This window comes from Alligator sinensis, unplaced genomic scaffold, assembly GCF_000455745.1.
Source record: "Alligator sinensis unplaced genomic scaffold, ASM45574v1 scaffold76_1, whole genome shotgun sequence".
Classification (NCBI taxonomy): Eukaryota; Metazoa; Chordata; order Crocodylia; family Alligatoridae; genus Alligator; species Alligator sinensis.
In genome coordinates this window covers 2,445,462-2,456,740 of record NW_005841865.1, presented here as the reverse complement: position 1 = coordinate 2,456,740, position 11,279 = coordinate 2,445,462, and the positions used below count along the sequence as shown (strand labels likewise).

The following is an 11,279-nucleotide window of genomic DNA, read 5'->3' as shown; positions in this document are numbered from 1 at the left end:
CCTGCTGCAGCCGCCGTGGACTGCCCGAATCACCAAAGCTCTCTGAATCTTTTCCTAAGATTCGGAAAGCTTTGAATCAATTTGGATCTTTGAATTGGTCCCCTGATTCAATTCAGATTCAGAGAGTCAGCCACCGAATCGGGCTGAATCTTCTCCGAATCAAATCACCACCCAAAGCTTCGCACAGCCCTAGTGTGTAGCACTATACTCCGGGATAATACCAGGATTACACTATATATTTATCATTAAGGGAGAAGTGTTCACAATAGTCACCCACTCAATTACTTGCACAATATGCAAGGTAATGGTGAAGTATAACAGGCCTAATTAGCTATTCATGCTTATATCGTAGACATGAATTAAGCATTCAACTTAATACTCACATTGTTTTAAAAACAATCTTACCTTAGTAAAAATACCTCCAAATAAGGAGAAAATTACTGGAGCATGTTCGGAAACAAAAGGATTGGTCCACTTAGAACATGACAAGCTTTTCCCTCGCTCCCCAGCTTGTCTGTTTTTTGTTGCAGTGCCAATTTAAACAGCAGAGGGTGACACAGGCAAATGACTATTTATGCATATACAATGCTCTTGGCTATATACAAAATAAAAATTAATCAAAATGAAATAATAAAAAGTTCTAATCTCATCTCCAGTCATTTAGCTTGCTACAAACCTCAAAGATAATGTTAGCAAGCCACCTTTTAGCCTTGCCTGGCTCGAGGCTGTGAATTGCTTGTATGCCAATAATATTGGTCTAAAATACTTTCAGAACAGGCTGTAATATGCATAGGAAGCCCTGGGAACCACAGAACAGAGGGTAGGGAGTAGAATCAGCACTAGCCAGGATACAATGCAGCCACAAGAACATTTCCAGAGTACTTTGACAGCAAAATTGATCAGATGCTGACTGCACTGCCTACATTTGTGGTGGCGGGATAATACCTTGAGAGAACAAATGGTCTCGTAGCTCATTTCTGCTTGACCTTCAACCAGTGCTGCTCATGGAGATTACAGCAGATCTTTGCACCACAACCTGATCCTTGTCCTTCCTAGCTGGACAAGGACAGTACTGGGGCCTATGCAGGCAGAGACTTCCAATGTCTCTGGGAGACGCAGGCCGAGTGCAGACTGCTTTACAGGAAGCTTGTGTTTGGCCTTTGCTTAGAAAAGATAGTTAGCCATGGTAGTCTGAAGTCAGACAGAAGGCAGGGTAGACTTGCACCTTATAAACTTTATAAACTAACTAAATCAGAGGTGCATAGCATAGCTTTCATAAACAGCACAGAATTATAGAAAATGAGGGTTGGAAGGGACCTCAGGAGATCATCTAGTACAACCCCCTGCTCAAAGCAGGACCATCCCCAGCTAGATCATCCCAGCCAAGGCTTTGTCTACCTGGGTCTTAAAAACCTCCGAGGATGGGGGGTCCACAACCTCCCTGTTTAACCTGTTCCAGTGTTTTACGACCCTCTCACTAGGAGAATGACCCCTAGTGAGAGGGTAGTAAAACACTGGAACACAGGGGTGATTAGGTTTTTCCTAATTTCCAATTTTTCTCCTATCTAATCTAAATTTTCCTTGCTGTAACTTGAGACCTTGCTCCTTGTTCTGTCATCTGCCACCACTGAAAACAGTCCAGCTTCATCCTCTGGAATTACCCTTCAGGTAGTTGAAGGCTGTTATTAAAACCCCACTCAGTCTCTTCTCCAGACTAAATGGCCAAGGACAGACATTCAAAAAACCAGAGCTTGAATTGATTCAGTCTTTGTAGGTTAGCCTAACCTGCCTAGATGGAACAAGTTTGCAACTGAATAGGCATTCAGGAAATGCAGGCACGTGCCTGAAGTGGCTCAGACCAGGAGCTGGGGGCACTAGAGCAGCCCTCAGCTGCAGGGAAGCTGCGCTGGGGGGAGTATGGCCAGCCTAGGCAGTAATCTGGAGTGAATTGGCCAGGGAGGGGCCAGTTTAATTCCCCTCTCCCTGCCCCACCAGCACAGACCTGAGCCAGGGTCCACCCAGCACTCCCCCTTCACTGCTGCAGCACTGGGGGAGCAGCCAGATGCCAGCTGGCATGGCCCCCTGAGGCAGAGGGTGCAGGGAGGGAGTTTATTCCCCTGCTACCCCCAGGAGACTGCAGCTGGGGTCTACCAGCCCAGGCTGCTGTCGCCACCAATTGCTTTCTGCATGGGGCGAGCAGCAGAATAAGCCCCTTCCCTGCCCCCTCTGCCAAATGCCGGAAGGAAGGGGGAAAATAACTCCCCTCCCTGCCCCCTTACCTAAGGGGGCCTTGCTGGCCAGTCTCTGGCCACACCCCTACTCCTGGAGTGATGTGCAACCCTGGGGGCAGCATCCCCTCTCACAGTTTCCCGGCAGCCCAAGCCTCTTCCCAACGTGGGAGCTGCACTGCAGACAGGGCAGGGCGGAGCAGGGCAGTCAGAGCTGCCACACGCTGCACAGGGTGGGCAGCGGGACCGGGGCTTCAAGGGGTGGTCATAGCCCCCCAAATCCCCCCTAGCGCTGCCATGGCCAAACGTGCGCAGTGTGTGGCAGCTCTGACCACCCCACAGTGCAGCCCCCTGCCGGGAAGAGGCTTACACTCTCTGAGAAAGCATGAGAGGAGCTGCTGCCCCTGTTACAGTCCCTGCCCCTTGCCGCTCCAGTGGCAGTGGCGGGGGCATGGCTCCAGCAGCAGAGGTGGGGCCAGGGCTGCAGAGCATGCTGGGATGCTGGAGGACTCTGGTTTAAGTTAAACCAGGAAACGGTCTGGGACAGAAGTTGCATAAACCAGTTTGAGCTCAATCACTTAAGTCTGATACTACATTCAACCAGGTTTATCTCAAACCAGTTTTGGCTATTTTGAAACTGGTTTATGTGCACTGAACTTACGTTCTGTTACAGGTTTAAACCAGCTTCTGATCACTTAAACTGGTTTGTGCGTAACTTCTGTTTCTAGCCAATATGACCTGTTTCCTCAGCCTCTCTTCATAAGTCATGGGCCCCAGCCCTCTAACCATTTTTGTTGCCCTCCGCTGGACTGTCCAATTTGTCCACATCTTTTCTGTAGTAGGGGGCCCAAAACTGAACACAGTACTCCAGATGTGGCCTACCAGTGCCGAATAGATGGGAATAATCACTTCCCTCAATCTGCTGGTAAAGCTCCTACTAATGCAGCCCAGTAAGCCATTAGCCTTCTTTGAAACAACAGCACACTGTTGGCTCATCTTCAGCTTACTGTCCACTGTAACCGCCAGGTCCTTTTCAGCCTCCTTGCTTTATCAGATCCTGTGAAGGGAAAGCCAGGTCTTGGTGCTAATACTCTGCCAAAATATTCAGCAGCATCTAATCCTCTATTCTTGGCTCTGATGACTTTGCTGAGATGCATCTGAATATGTCCAACTTCCTTGATCCTGGACCATCGGGATTCCAACCCAGATATGACACAAAGTCTATATCTGTGGCATTTTTGATGACTTCATGGCAATGGAGATTCAGCAGCTAAAGCTACTGCAGAAGGTGACTGCCTGCTTGTTGAGATGGGTATGCAGTTGGGAACACATACCCCTCAGTGCTCTGTAATCTCCCTTTGGGCTTCCAGGAGTTTAAATTGTCAGTTATGACCTATAAAGCTTGGAATAGTTTGAGCTCTTTGCACGTGAAAGCAGCCTCTGTCACCATAGTGTACAGCTGCATCTGAGGTGCTCAAGTTGCTACTTTCTTACTGTGAAGGAGCAGAAGCTGCTGGCAGCGCATGTGCAGAAAGGGCCTCTCGTACTTTGAATTCATTCCCACCACTCAGGTCTGAAATAGCCTCAAACCCTTGACCCCTCTGGCAGCCCCATAGTCTAAGGCCCTGCCCTGGGGTCATTTAAAACATGACAAAAGCTCCCAAGTGATGGAGCACACCGTGCTGACCTGAATGGGAGCTGTGAGCCCTTTACAACTTGTAGGACATGCCCCTACTTAGTATTTGTCATGTACCGTAGCTTTATAGCTGATCTGATATTACAGTTCAGATTACTGAAATAACCACTCATTGACAAAGTGAACCCTTCTCAGATATTTTCCCTTGCTCTCTACTGTTTAGATTGTATGGCTCTTGGGAGAAGGACCAGCATTGTATGTTTGTACAGCACCTAGCACAATGGAGTTTGGTTTGGTTGTGACTGTTCATTGCTCCCACAATACAAATGTGAAACAATCATTGTAAAGAATATGCAGAGACTAGAGAAAACCTGTCATTCTGAATTAGTTTCCAGGGATGGTTCAGGAAGGCAAAGATTCTAAGTAGACATTTCCAAAAACCAGTAAAAAGAGAAAGAACTACATATAAAGGGGGAAAGATTATTTAAAAAAAATAAAATGAACACGTAAGTTCATTAAAGCAACTCAGATGTGAAACATGGTAGAGAACAGCAGTAATTATTTGATCCATGCGGTTTATTGTTGGCACTTTGTGTCTGGCTGCTGTTCAGCTGACATGCTTCCAAGCATATAAAAAACTTATTAAGCTGAAAATAGAGTTTGTGATCATAAAATGCCAAGGAACAGGCAAAGACAAAGAGATGCAGCAAGCATTTCTATTCCAGGTCTGCTTCCTACATAACCGCCAAAGGTTCACACAGCCCATAGGGTACAATTGCACCAAGCAGGTTGCATGGTACCTTGCTATTCAGGTTTGTTTGTCAGGCAAGGAGGGTATGGTGCAGGCCGGCATCACCAGTAAACTAACAGGATGGGCAGAGATAGCATGTAGCATGAAAGCCAGATGGCTCTGTTTCGATGATCTCAGGCCTAGAAGTCTTTACTCAGTTGGAAGAGAAGTTAGCTGTGACTTCTGGCTGGTAGAGCCTAGTGGAGGGAGGTGCTGGGAACAATGCTGCACTTTGGCTGTGCAAAACATGTTCCTCAGACTGTAGCTGTCCAACTGACATGTGAGCCTGCTCAATGGCCTCCCCACTGCTCAGATATGTGCTTCAAAGTGCACTGCTTGCACCAGCACTCCTGCCTGAGCTTAATGTAGCCAGTGGCGGGGGAGACATTTATGGATTTTACTGTAGTGACTTATGCTATCCACAAGCTGTTGTCACCTCTGCTTTTCTCTCTACTTATTTTCACCCTGGGTTCTCTCTGCCTCTACCCCAAACCCCATCTCTGCTTCTTTTTCCCCTCTTGCTAACCCCTGGGAACATATAAAAATATCAACACCCCTTTCACTGGAGCTGCTTGTAGTACTGCAGAAAGCTGTCTCGAAAATCCTTGCTTGGAACATAGGTTCCTTCCTAAAGGAAACCAAAGAAGCAGGCTATGGAACTGAATGCCTGTCACCAGGCATGGACCATATGGAGCCTTGCAAAAAAAAAAAAAAAAAAGATGCTGGTAGTGGGAAAAAAAGAAGTTGGGTGTTGAAGGTCCACCTTGATTTCTAGAGGTGTGGTTGTGTTTGAATTCTGGATACAAATTCCAGGTTGACAATTCTGGGGCAAACTTTCAGAATACTGCACTGAGCAAAATACCTACAACTGTCTGAGCTACTACAGCTCATTAAAAGTCGGCAGAGAAAACCCAACTCATGAAAAGGCAGTAGGGAAAACCCAGAAGAATCTGCAAGTTCCTGGTAAAGGTCACTGAACTAAACTGGGCATTGCTGGGGTGCTAAAAAACCTTTTGTTATTATGCAAGAGAAGTGTCTCTGCAACAGTTGCAGGCAGGATAATGGAAGTTTAGAGAGCCCTGGAGTATGTATGGTTTTTAGGCTGTAAGGAAAGAGCAGTAGGCCTAGGCATGCAAGAAGTGGATATCTTAACTGAAGATGGGAAGTAGTAAACAGGATCAATCTAATCCAATATCCCCTTCGACAAAGGTCCTTCTAGTACAGTACCCTGCATCTTAAGAAGAAGGGGGAACTCCAACACAATGCATCTCAATGTGCAATACTATGCAACAGGGGAGAAGAGAAATGGGAACTGCTTCCTGTACCCCTGGCTAGTTAACACCTCATGGACAATTCCTGAGGACTGGTAGCACTTGGTACATTATCCTGGCTAGGGCAAATGCGGATGCTACTGAGATTCATATGCAAGTCTCTATGGCTTTTTATAACTGTACTAATCTTCTGCTTTAATAATACCCTGTGACTTTGAGCATATCAGCTCAGTAGTAAATTTAGAATAGCTGGTGCTTTTGCTAAATTTAAAGAAAAAGGTGATGGATATATATGAAGCAGAAGGAATTGAGATTGGACAGTGCTGAGATGGCAGAATTGGTTAGGGCTGAACCCAAAGATGCCAGAACGCCCACCCTGAACTACATGGCTGGGTACTTCCCCCCTCAGCACCCAGGTAAAAACATTATCAATCCAAGGCAGTTGGAACCAAAGGAAAGAGATTGCCACAAAGTAAGCAGCCACCTACTAATTTTGGTATACTCTGCAAACAGGTGACAGAGCTGCCGTGTCAACAAGAGGTCAGCTGCTGTGTTCTCCCTATGTATGAGTCAATCTGAGCACGCACCTTGTGTGCGCACAGCTCTCTGCAGTGCTGTTTACTCTCCGAGCAGCCGGAGGGGGTGATACCTAGCCCCAGGAATTGCCAGGGACTAAATTTAAACAGACTCACTGTAGGCCTATATTTAGAATGTATCAAATTAGCATCTTTCACCAGAAAATGCTAAGCAGCTTTACTTATTCCAATCCATTTGAACCAGCAAAGCTTTTTAATAAATTTGCTGCCAGTTTAAGATTATGCGATGCTTGGCTAATTAGATACATAAATGAGGCTTGACTTTGTTTTCCATCCCCCGCTGCTAACTAACAAGTTTTTCAAAAATCATCTTAAAATAACTAGGAAGATAAAGAACTGTAATAACACATGACTTATCATACCAATAATGTATCATTTATTGCTGTGTTCTAATCTTAGAGCTCTCCCTTCCTCTCTCTGTAACATAAATAACGGATAATTTCATAATGTACCAACTTGTTGGCAATCAATGCTAACATGTTTTTCTTTGGAGGGTCTGATCTTGCAGATCTTTCACTGACCCAATCCAGACTCCAGTGAAGTCAATAGAACAAGGCAGGTCCCAGGTGAAACTTCTATTGAACTTAATGAGCATTGCAGGATCATACCCAATAAAAGCATTTTGCCACATTATATGATTTAATCCAGATTATGTTCCTTAGCTCAGTTGGCAGAGCAAAAGCAAACTACACCCAGGTATTTGTCCTTGTGACAGGCTGTAGCAGGCTAAAGGACCAGAGGCTCCAGCCCTGCTGTGAGCAGTACTGCCCAGTACAGGCTACTCAGAAGGACTGGGCCAGCTGAGGGAGATAATTAGCAGCCACAGGAACTCAAAAGGCTCCCAGGGAGGGGAAGTCAGAGGGAGGGAGAGGTTTGCTTGGTCAGTGACTCTTAGGGCCTGGGAAAAGACACAGGTGCTGCAAGACTGGAACCACAAGCAGCGACAGGAAACTAAGTCACAGGCAGCCTAAAAAGAAAGAATGCAACGTGGAAGGAGCAGCAGTGAGCTGAAGGCACCTTCTCAGACCTGTGAATTAACCCTTCATGGATTGTTCTTGGGTTAAAGTTTGAGGAATAACTGATATAGGTGGGTGTCTGTGTGACAGAGGTGCCCTGGGAATATGGACTGTATTGTCTTGAGCTACCTGCTATAGCCCTCCTGTCACAAAGGCTCTGAGCTTGCAATCTTCAGGAGTTTTCAAAGTGCAGGCAACTGCATGCTTCAAAGCACTCCATCAAAGCATGTTACTGTCCTTAACTCTTTTCTCCCTGTATGACACATCCCCAATTAGTTTTGGAGAGTTGCTCCTGGGAGATGGCCTGTGGGGTTTATTATCACGTGGTTGCTTCTTATGGACTTGATTCTCCCACCTGATTCAGCAGAGTAGGATCTTGTTCCAAAAGCAGTCCCACTGAGGCTCTGTATGAGTTGGGCTATAGGAAACAGGGCACTGATTACAATACTATCTGACATCACTGGGAAAGTTACTGATATCTGTGCCACAGACTGCAGAATGATCCTGATATTATCTTCCGGGATTATACATTTCACTATGGTTCTCCTGGAAATAGAGGTACAAGCAAATATTCTTCTAACTCCTTATGCAACAGGAAAGATGAGAATGGCTAGATGTGTTGGCAAGCTTTGCACAGGACAAGGCACTGTGAAAACTGGGATCTAGTTAATGTGGTCAGAAGAAGCATGATATAACTGAAGGAAACCAAAATGATCCTGGGCGTAACTGAGACCTGGAAATGGGTAAATGGACATACCAGCCAGGCAGACCCCAACAATCTCACCCATAAGGACAGCAGACCCCAGGGGATAAGAGAGGATTACTATTACTTTATTAGTCACCCTTGCAGGTACTTCTTTGAAAAAGCCATAGTTTCATATCCTAATGTCTCCAGTCCATTTATGCTGGCTGTTTGCAACAGATTCTTGGATATGGAACATACTGCTTCAGCCAGCAATGTCCCCAAAGTTACCACCACTGTTTGGGCTGGAAGTACAAAGGAAGAGGAAGATGTCTTGGTGACCTGTGGTAGAAGAAACACTTCTTTCCATATTGAAGCCTCTTCAGGAAAATGGAACAAGCCACAAGAACTTAGATTAACCTGTGGATGTATCGCTATGAATAAAGGCTATGATGGCAATAATTTTTAGTTCTTTACCTTTCTTGATCCAAGCGGGGAGAGGGAAACGACTTGGCACTTTACAAACATAAACTAATTAGGCTGCACCTAGGGAGGCAGTAGGATGAGATCTCTTTGCAGGCAATCAGCTCTGAGCAGCACTTCACAGCAGCTACTTATAGCACACAACAATGTCAAATTGCTAGCTAGGGAAAGTAGAGAGGAGGATTATAGACAAGTGAAAGTGTGGTGGTGGTGGTGGGAAGAAGGTGGGGTGTTAGTACATAAGCACCCAAAATGGGTTTTGCATTTCTTTTTTGTGGAAAGGACCCACAGAACCCCAGTTAACCAGCAGGGCTCCCTATCTCCTCTCTCTTGATTCATAAATGACTGGTAGAAAATCACTGACTTCTAAACCACCAGTATGCAGGGGCTGTCCTGTCTGACAAGTGGCCTAAGATCACTTTAGCTTCTAAGATCTGACCCGATCGTGTTGCGGAGCAGCAGGGCTGCAACCCAGAAGAATGTAAACATAAAACAGACACATTATTCCAAGAGAGGCCTTGCTATTTGATTTAAAACGCTGCACTATTTGAGATGTCAGACAGCATTCTTCCAATGCCTTCTATTTCGGATGATAAATGTTGGAGCCCATATTTTTCTGCAGTAACAGATTTCACTAAAAGTGCTGGCACTGGATCTGGGCAAAGAGAAGTGAAGTAGCTTATTTCGTCAGATGGCAGGTGTCCAGAAGCCAAAAAGATTTCCCAGTGGGTTAAGGCAAGAAGCTGCTTTCTGCACAAGGAAATTACACCTTTAATACCGTGCATGGGATAAGGAGGGTTTAAAAACTGCTGTTTTATTCTAATCAAAGGAAATACCGTTTATTTCTTGGGGAAGATATTATCTCTACCAGTGTGGGACTTGGACAGAATTATCTTTCTATTTTTAACAGTGAATCTTAAGGGCTACAGGCAGGTTCAGGAGATAGATAATGAGAAATGGAGCCCTTTGCCTCTTGGCCTTTGATTCATATTGGTGCCCATTCAACTTGCCTGAAAGTCATTCACATCTTATATCTTCCCCTACGGGAAATGAGCTTGATCTCAGTCTACTTTCCAGCAGGCAAATGTTCATGACATACAATTATCATCCTTGGCGCTTGTCAGTCGCAGCTAAAGGCAGAGACTGAACTGCCCTCTTACTCCTGGGAGGTGGGCTTCCCTCCCATTTGGTGCATATTGATGATACTGGAAAGAGAGGAACTCTAAGTCATTTTATTCAGTGGAAAAAGAGCACATTTGGGGACTATGAGCTGAAATGTCTGCCTCTAGTTCTCTTGTGTTCCATTGGTTCTATCTGCTTTATACAATACAGGGAATAGCAGAAAGGATTGCCTGATGTCTTGGGCTGGCAGAATGAGAATCAGAATAAAAATGACATTTCTTCCTCACTGTGGAGTGGCAAGTCTTGGTCAGAGTCTCCTGACACGCAGCACATGGCTGGCATTGGCTTCTCAAGGACTGTTGTAGCTGGGGCATGCTTTCTCCATGGCTGTGCACCTGGCCAAGAAAACTCCATTTCACTTTAAACCTACTTGGTCTTGAAGCACAAAGGGGTAGCTAGGATCTTCACACACCCCTGCAACCTGGGAGCATGGGGCGAACAAGGCAATGTGACTGTTAGTAGCATACCTGGGGGGAGGAGGGGGCAATTGGAGCAGCAGCAAGGCACAGAGCTGCCTTGCTCACCTCTGGTGGCTGCCACCACTTAATTGGAGTCTCACCAATAAATGACAAATGTGTGAACCCAGGAGACAGATGGGGGCTAAGAGATGTAGAAAGGCTCCTTAAGATGACCCCTCTCCAAGTCTTGCTTAGTGAGGCCCTGAGTAGAAAGGAAATCACCGTGGAGCCACAGAAAAGTGATTTTGAATGACACCACCCTAACTGGCTTGCACCTTGGTTACTTTAGTGCCCTGCCTCTTTCTTCCTTGGAGATATAGCCCCGTGGCCATCACCCAAAGACCTGGCCCACGAGCTTACAGCCATGGAGGCAGGGGGCTGTGTTGTCAGGGTGGAGCCCCCAGCTCCTGTGCTCAGGCCTGAGAGAAAGCAGAAGTAGGTGGATCTCTGTCCACCCAGGACAGCCTGGAGGCCATGGGAAGCCAGGGAGCTGCAGGGCGCCTCCCTAGGCTCCAGCTGCACTTTGCCAGGACACGTGTCCAAGTCAGTGCCTGGTGCGTGTGTGGGGTGGGGACACAGGGCAGTGCCTTGTATGTGTGTGGGGTGATGGCACCCATGGCAGTGTCTGGTGTGTATGCGGGGAGGGGGCACCCCGGGCAATGCCCAGTGCGTGTGTGTGGTGGGGACACTCAGGACAGTGCCCAGTGCATGTGTAGGATGGGGGCACCCAGGGCAGTGCCCGGTGCATGTGTGGGATGGGGGCACTCAGGGCAGTGCTCGGTGCGTGTGTGGGATGGGGGCACCCAGGGCAGTGCTCGGTGCGTGTGTGGGATGGGGGCACCCAGGGCAGTGCCCGGTGCGTGTGTGGGATGGGGGCACCCAGGGCAGTGCCCGGTGCGTGTGTGGGATGGGGGCACTCAGGGCAGTGCCCGGTGCG

The 11,279-nt window shown here is 46.9% G+C and overlaps 1 protein-coding gene across 1 annotated transcript in view; it reads left to right on the top strand.

Annotated features, from left to right (window-relative positions):
* Window positions 1-11,279, top strand: part of LOC102385484 (potassium channel subfamily K member 9-like) — a 42,022-nt gene that overhangs the window by 25,604 nt on the left and 5,139 nt on the right. The window lies entirely within an intron of this gene.